Source organism: Nuphar pumila, chromosome 7, assembly GCF_984573655.1.
Source record: "Nuphar pumila chromosome 7, dmNupPumi1.hap1.1, whole genome shotgun sequence".
NCBI classification, from domain to species: Eukaryota; Viridiplantae; Streptophyta; class Magnoliopsida; order Nymphaeales; family Nymphaeaceae; genus Nuphar; species Nuphar pumila.
Window position 1 is genome coordinate 38,156,168 of NC_143255.1, and position 7,186 is coordinate 38,163,353.

At 38.7% G+C, this 7,186-nt stretch overlaps 1 pseudogene; it reads left to right on the top strand.

Annotated features, from left to right (window-relative positions):
* Positions 1-2,848: 2,848 nt before the first annotated feature.
* On the top strand, positions 2,849-3,770 carry LOC149831967 (LOB domain-containing protein 25 pseudogene; annotated as a pseudogene).
* Positions 3,771-7,186: the final 3,416 nt, after the last annotated feature.

Sequence of the window (7,186 nt, forward strand, 5' to 3'; positions counted from 1 at the left end):
AAGAGCGAGTTTTTAGAGGTAGATCACATCTGTACAGTCAGGTTTAAATGAAAAAATAGAAAACCCAAGAAAATCTCAGTTCACACGGTAGTTCTCATATGCTAGTGGACATATATGTGTGTGTATAGAGCAATTTGTATAATTGAGTAATTTGTTTGAAACCCATTGATGCATTCATCACCGCTTATTTATTAAGAACCATGCTTTGGATCGAATCAATTAAGCAAAAAATCTTGATTTTTAGTTAATGAAATCTTTGGTACAATATATACCGTTATCTTTTTGGTTGAGCTAAAAACACCTCTAAACATAAAAATGCTTAAACTAATACATGTTTTCTATCAAATAAAACACATATATCACATGTATGGGTTTAGATTAAACAGAAAATACTTGTATGTTTTCTGTAGGGGTCTGGATAGTCAAGGAGATAAATGGTCTAGAATCTAGACATTACTACATATATAGTAATTGGTTCCTCCTAGCTAAGACCTCACAACGTAGGCAAGAATTTAATGGTTTTAGATTTTAGTGTTTTATTATATGGTTTGCGAGTCAGAGATCCTACAGAGGTGATCTTATTCTTTATTTGGTAGTAACCATGCATCAAATTAGAGAACTTATATTAAGTCTTTATTAGGTGGATAGGATTCAGGTTGCATGTGGCCAAGTACCATATCCCACTAACCAGATGCTGCCTAAACAAACTTCGATTTGGATGTTGAAAATCTCATACTAAATCCAATATTTTACATGAAATATTGGATCAAATATCCATCATATTTGATTGCGAAAAGAAAAACCCATACCCTCATGCAATTATAATCAGATGTGCTTTTAGCTTATCAAATTTGACTAAACTCAGTCAGATTCAGTCGGATATGAGAAGAAATCCAATACATTGACATCCCTAATATTTGTAAAGGAATCTAAAAATGGATAATTCATATTACATAGAATATTTATAATAAATCCAAAGCATGTTTTCTACTAAACACTCAATGCCGTTAGAAGGGCGGTCAAGGTTCGATTCCCATGGGTGTGACCTCTCTCTGCAAGCCGATGTCAGTATAGGTCTTGGGAGCTGACTCCTAGCCATGAAGTTTTACGCCACTGGCATGACTACCGAAGGTATGTCTGGCTGAGCCAGCATGACCAGGTCTTTATGTCAGGTGCTGTTTCTTCCTGTTATAAATAAAAGAAAAAAAAATACATCTGCAGATTCGAATTAAGTAAAAACTACCTCTAAGATTGAAAACTAAGACAGTCTATTCCTTGTCCACTCCGTAAGATACCTAGGCCATTCTTCAAAAGAATAAGATACCTAAGCCCCATCTTACTCTTCCACTGAAGGTCTGTGCTTCCCCTCTCTGAATCCCCCACCCACCCTTTCTTAGCCATTTTCCTTGTCCATTTTCCTGATTCACTTTCCTTCCTTCTCTGGCTAGCAATCCTACTATTCCCAACAAGGCTATCTCTGATTAACCCTGCCCTTTCCCACAAGCTTTGGCCCCCAATTACTTCCTCTCCTTTCTGAAGAGTTTTGTCTCACAGTTATACTACTCAAGCTAGTAAACAATTACTTCCTCTCCTATCATGATATCTGTGATGAGTTCTGGAGCCTGATTCACTGTTTTTGCCCTTGCAGGAAGGGGGGTTCGGGGGCTCCCCCCGGCGCGGGTCCCGTTGCGCGGTCAGCGGGCGGGGGTCCGCCCCGCCCGCCCCCCCCCCCCCCCCCCCCCCCGAAGAATTTTTTTCTAGGGCTTATGTTTGGGACCCGGTTTACAGTGGATTCGACCCGATTTGGTTAGGGTTAGGGTTGTCACCCTTGCCTTGTTTATATTCTCGTTTTTCTTTCCCGAGCTTATAACTGTCTGTTAAGAGTAATAATATTTCTTTCTGGGCGGCTGTGGTTTTTTACTCTCTCTCGGATTTGAGGAGAGGTTTTTCCACGTAAATCTGTGTTCTTCTTGTGTTTTGTTTGATCATTCTTGTTCTTTGTTTCCTTTTGATTGTCTCTTGCTCGTGGGTTTTCCTAACAAGTGTGATCACAAGTTTTTATATAGTTTGTGCTACCTAGGTATATTACGTACATTAGTTGTACAACCAGTATTTGATAAAAAAGTGTTCCATCCTTTGACATAGAACAAGTATCCTATGTCAATCCTGGCCATCCAGCTGATGTGTCTGGATGGTTAGGATTAGTCCACATCCAGGTGTGAATGTGGACCAATCCTAACCATCGGTTGGATAGCTAGGATTAAATGTAGCATGGAACCCATTCTATGTCAAATGATAGGATCCACGCTCATATTTGATTGCTCCATGGTTGTTATGTTGCACATCTTTGTTGCACCTTCATAAAATACCAAAATAATTTCTGATGTGCCAAAGCCCCATACCTCACTAAAATGTATTCTAATTCACTAACTCACCATATATTCATTTGTTTTGTTACTTGATATCAATTTGAATTATTGTCATGTATTTTGCTAGCGAGAGGATGATTTTAGTGAAAGGAATGATGATCTCTCTCTCACTTCCCATGTTATCCACCCCCTTCAACCGTCTTTTGTTCCTCAAGACCCTGGCTGATCTCTGTGTTTTTTTATTTTTATGTTTTGCCTTTGTGCTTTTGGCACTTTGTTTCGGGTTTGCTGTTTTTTTTTTTTTTTCGGGCTCAACTTTTTGTTGATCCTCTGCCTTAGTAATGTTGATGTTTCTTTCATCTCTCTCTCTCTTGCGCGTTCGACCTTCTGTTGAATCAGCCTGAAATAATCGTGAGGCAGGAATCCTTCGCACTCGACCTTCTGAGAGGTCCACCGCGGGTTCACAGTTGCAAGCAGTGATGGCTGATCTAGAGAACTTGGCTTCTTACTTCTTGGTGGGTTGTGTGGATGACTCACAACAATGCGATCTTCCGTCAAATCCCGGTTGCTTTCAATAAACTCATCCATTGCATCTTGACTGATGTGTACGCAATATTGTGCCTTTACTCCCATGTTATTCACCTCCTTAACCACTTTCTCTTCTTGAAGACCCTGGTATCTTTGTGTTCTTCTATTTTTATGTTTTATCTTTGTGCTTTCGGCACTTTGTTTTGGGTTTGTTGTTTTTTTGTTTTCGCGGGCTCAACTTTTTGTTGATCCCTTGCCTTAGTAATGTTGATCTCTCTCTCTCTCTCTCTCTCTCTTTTCATTGTGTTGAACTGATCCAATGGCTCTCTGTTTTCATTGTGTTGCACAGATCCAATGACGCCGCCTCTAAATGCTTCATGTGCGGCCTGCAAGTTCCTAAGAAGGAAATGCACTGAGCAATGCACCTTCGCCCCCTACTTCCCACCCCACTTCCCTGAGAGGTTCACCAACATCCACAAGGCGTTCGGCGCTAGCAATGTAGCCAGGCTGCTAAGTGAGCTCCACCCTAGCCACCGCCAGGATGCCGTTGATTCCCTTGTCTACGAGGCTGAAGCCCGCCTCCGAGATCCGATCTACGCCTGTGTCCCCTACATCTCTCAACTGCAAAGTGAGCTGAAGCAGCTGCAGGCCTCCCTCTTTACCGCCTACACCGAGCTCTCCCACTACATGAGAATGGCCAGCATCCCCGCCCCGCTTCCGCAGTCCTTCCTCCCATTGCCAACATTCGGCCCGCACCATGACCAGCATTATCAGTGGCAGCTGCAGCCGCCACCAGCCGGCATCCAAATTGGGAACCAAGCGGCACCGAGAGTGCCGCAGCAAGTTAAGATGAGAAGGAGGTGGTGCAACTGATGCTGGATATGCTGCTGCTGCAATGAAGTTCAGTTATTCGAAGACGGAGACGGAGACGGAGACTGAGACGGAGCCGATGGAGGTCAATGGGGGCGTTTGAGGAAGAACAGCAGCAAGAGAAACAGAGGAAGAGTTCGGGGAAGGTGCTGGAAACCGGCAGTGCTGTTGATGGTGTTACTGTTGGTGGTGGTGCTGCTACTACTGCTGCAGGAATTGCTGCTGGTAGTGAAGGGGCCGAGCCATCTTCTCGAAGACATTTGGATCATCACTAGTTGATCCTCTCCATTGGTGCAAGGAGAAACAAGTCTCTCTCTCTCTGAAGAAACAAAGAAATTGATTTGATTACTAGTTGATCTTCTCCATTGGTGTAAGGAGAAACTACTGTGTGCGCGCGCGTGCGTGCAAAGAAACAAAAGAAATGGATTTGATCTTTTCGTTGCGGATGTCTGATTGAAAGGCTATGATTAGGGATGTAATGGTTCGGATTCAGGGACCGTACCAAATCTGAGTATTTGGATATTGGACAATTGGAGTCAGATTTGAACTATGGAAAGTAGTTGCTTCGTTTTATATATATCCCCAATTCCTTGCATTCAACACACTTAGAAGTTTGTATCATCTTTAATTTGCACCCTAGTTTTCTCAAAATTGCAAGATTAGGTAGTTTTCACTTTTTTTTTTCTTTAGAAACTCAAATTGCAAGTACTCAACCAGGATTCTTGCGGATTTGGGTCCAACTAAGGAAGCTTAAAGCAGAATCAATGTTGTGTAAAGGGTGGGATATATAGAGTCTAAAAAACCATTTTGTTTTTTTCTTTGTGAAACAACAAAGGTCTTCCTAGTTCATATCAGATCTGGATCCTTGTATCTATGTCCATGTGTGGGTGCTGAGGCATGGTCGATGTTGGGGGCAGAACACTTATAAAGTGTTTCTGCTCTTTTAAGAGGGGAGGCAATTAGGGTTGCAGCTCGTGAGAGGCTGGGAACAACTTGAAAATTGAGCTTGGTGAGCTGAGCTATGACCCAGCTTGTTTAGGTAAATGAGTTGATCACCAACATGGCAAGCTTGGCTAAGCTCGTGTAGGCTCATTTTACATATTAGATATATACCTATATTATATATATATATTACATATTTTATACATATGCTATATATATTACATATATAATATATGTATTATACATGTTTTATACATTTATTCTATATTTATTATATATTATTAAACTCAAAAAACACTTAAAAATAACTTTTTAAAGAAAACAAGCGAGTTTGTGATAAGCATGTCAAGCTCAGCTCATAACGAGATCGGGTTCAACTCGGCTCGTGACGAACTGAGTTCTAGCTGGGGCATACCCTTAATGAGCCAAGGCCCAACAGCCCAAGCAGACTCATTTACCAGTCCTAGAGGCAGTACATTGGGTACTCTTTTTAATAGGGGCTCCTTCTTTTTATAGAGGGCAGCCACTAGGTGGCTATCACTAGTTGGGCAGAACACTTATATAAGGGTTCTGCCCTTTAACACTGAATCTGAGCAGGGCTAGCATTGAGTGTTACTGTTTTATCATGCTATTTTGACTGGAAAACGCATCATGTCGAGAGTTTATTAGTCAATTAGAAGAATTGTCCAACTCTTAACCAGGTGGACCTACAGGGAACATAACTTCTTGAATCCAAGAGGGGTAGAAGCCTATCATTAAAAATTGTCCAGGAAATTTTCATTTGACTCTACCGTAAGCCTTAGAGAGGTCTATCTTCAAGCAAACAGTCAGATCTCTAAGCTTATGTATGATGTCATAAGCCAATAATACACTTTCTCATATATCTTTCCACTTTTAAAAAGTGTCGCCGTTAAAAGATGTGATTCTAGCTAGTTAAAATATTTTTGATACGATTTACCATCATTTTATAAAATAATCGCACAAAAAATATATGCCTATAATTTGAAATGACCTCAAAACCTTTAAAAGATCGCTAAGCAAAGATGTGATTCACAGGCGGTACTGCAGCTCATGTATGAGCTCCTTTTAATGGAAAAATAATTCCAAGTACTGGTGTCTCTTCTCCCAAACTCAATTGTGCAAATTCCCCCAAACTTAATCAAGCTTTCATGTTTTCCCCTTTTTTTATTTTCTTGGGTACGTAATTAAGTTTCTTAGTTTTCGTCCTTCACATGGTTTATGTGAGCACAAGATGTACAATTGTGACCTACTACCATGTGACGGTATTTGTACATCTGTACCTCGTCCTTCACAAGATGTACAGTTTCTTTATAACATGAATATATAATGAAGGTTTTTGAGGTTTTTTATCTGTTACTTTCTTTTAAATTTTTACAAAGCATGATTCCATTAATAAATGCTTGATTTTGGTTATCAAACCCCTAAATCATTGATTTTTGTTAGTATTTATATCTTTTATTTTTGTTTTTAGAATGACATAAATAGTTAATTAGTTTTGCTTCAAATTAGCATATCAATAATATGATGTTTGCTAGGATTTAAGGTTTTTATTTGGTTTTTTAGATTGACATAAATGTTTAGTTTATGGTTTTAATGTGTGTGTATTTAATTACCATTAGGCATGAATCCATAAATGTTATACGGTTTGATTTTGGTTAGAATATTAAGTGTTTTTTTATTTATTAATCATAAATGCATAATTTATAATGTTCGTAGGGATTAGGGTTTTGGTTTTTTTTAATGACATAAATGTTTAGTTATGGTTTAAAGGTTTTTTTTGTGATTTTTTCAATTATCATTAGGCATACATATATGAATATTGCAAAATGTGATTTTGATTAGAATATTAGTGTTATATTATCACTTAGCATAAATGCATAATTTATGTTGTTTGTAGTAATTAGGGTTTTGGGTTATGTTTTAAATGATATAAATGTTAGTTTATAGTTTTAAGGTTTTTGCATTTTTTTTTAATTATCATTCGACATGAATCCATGAATATTGTGTCATTTGATTCTAGTTATAATATTAGGATCTTTTATCAACTAGCATAACTCAATCATTTATGATGTTTGTAGAAAATAAAGTTTTGATTTAATTTTTTGAAATATATTGTTTCTAATTAATTTTTGTTTTTGCTTTAAGTTGTGCCCACCCTAGTTTATAGATTCTTGGCTCCGCCCCTAATACCGTCCAATCTAACAGATCGAATAGTGAATACATTTATCCAACAAAGAGACAACTTTTACCAAGTAATCTTTGATCAGTGGGTTAGGTGATCGAACCCGAGTAACACAGACAATCATTGTGCGTGCAGCATTTTTTTGTATGTAAACACACGCAGAAAATCATTGTGTGTGACAGAAAATTACTATGTAAAGTACTCTGGCCTGATAACTGGGTCTGCTATGCTTCAAGGTGAGTTTGATTGGCTCATATATGAGATTTGAGGCAGC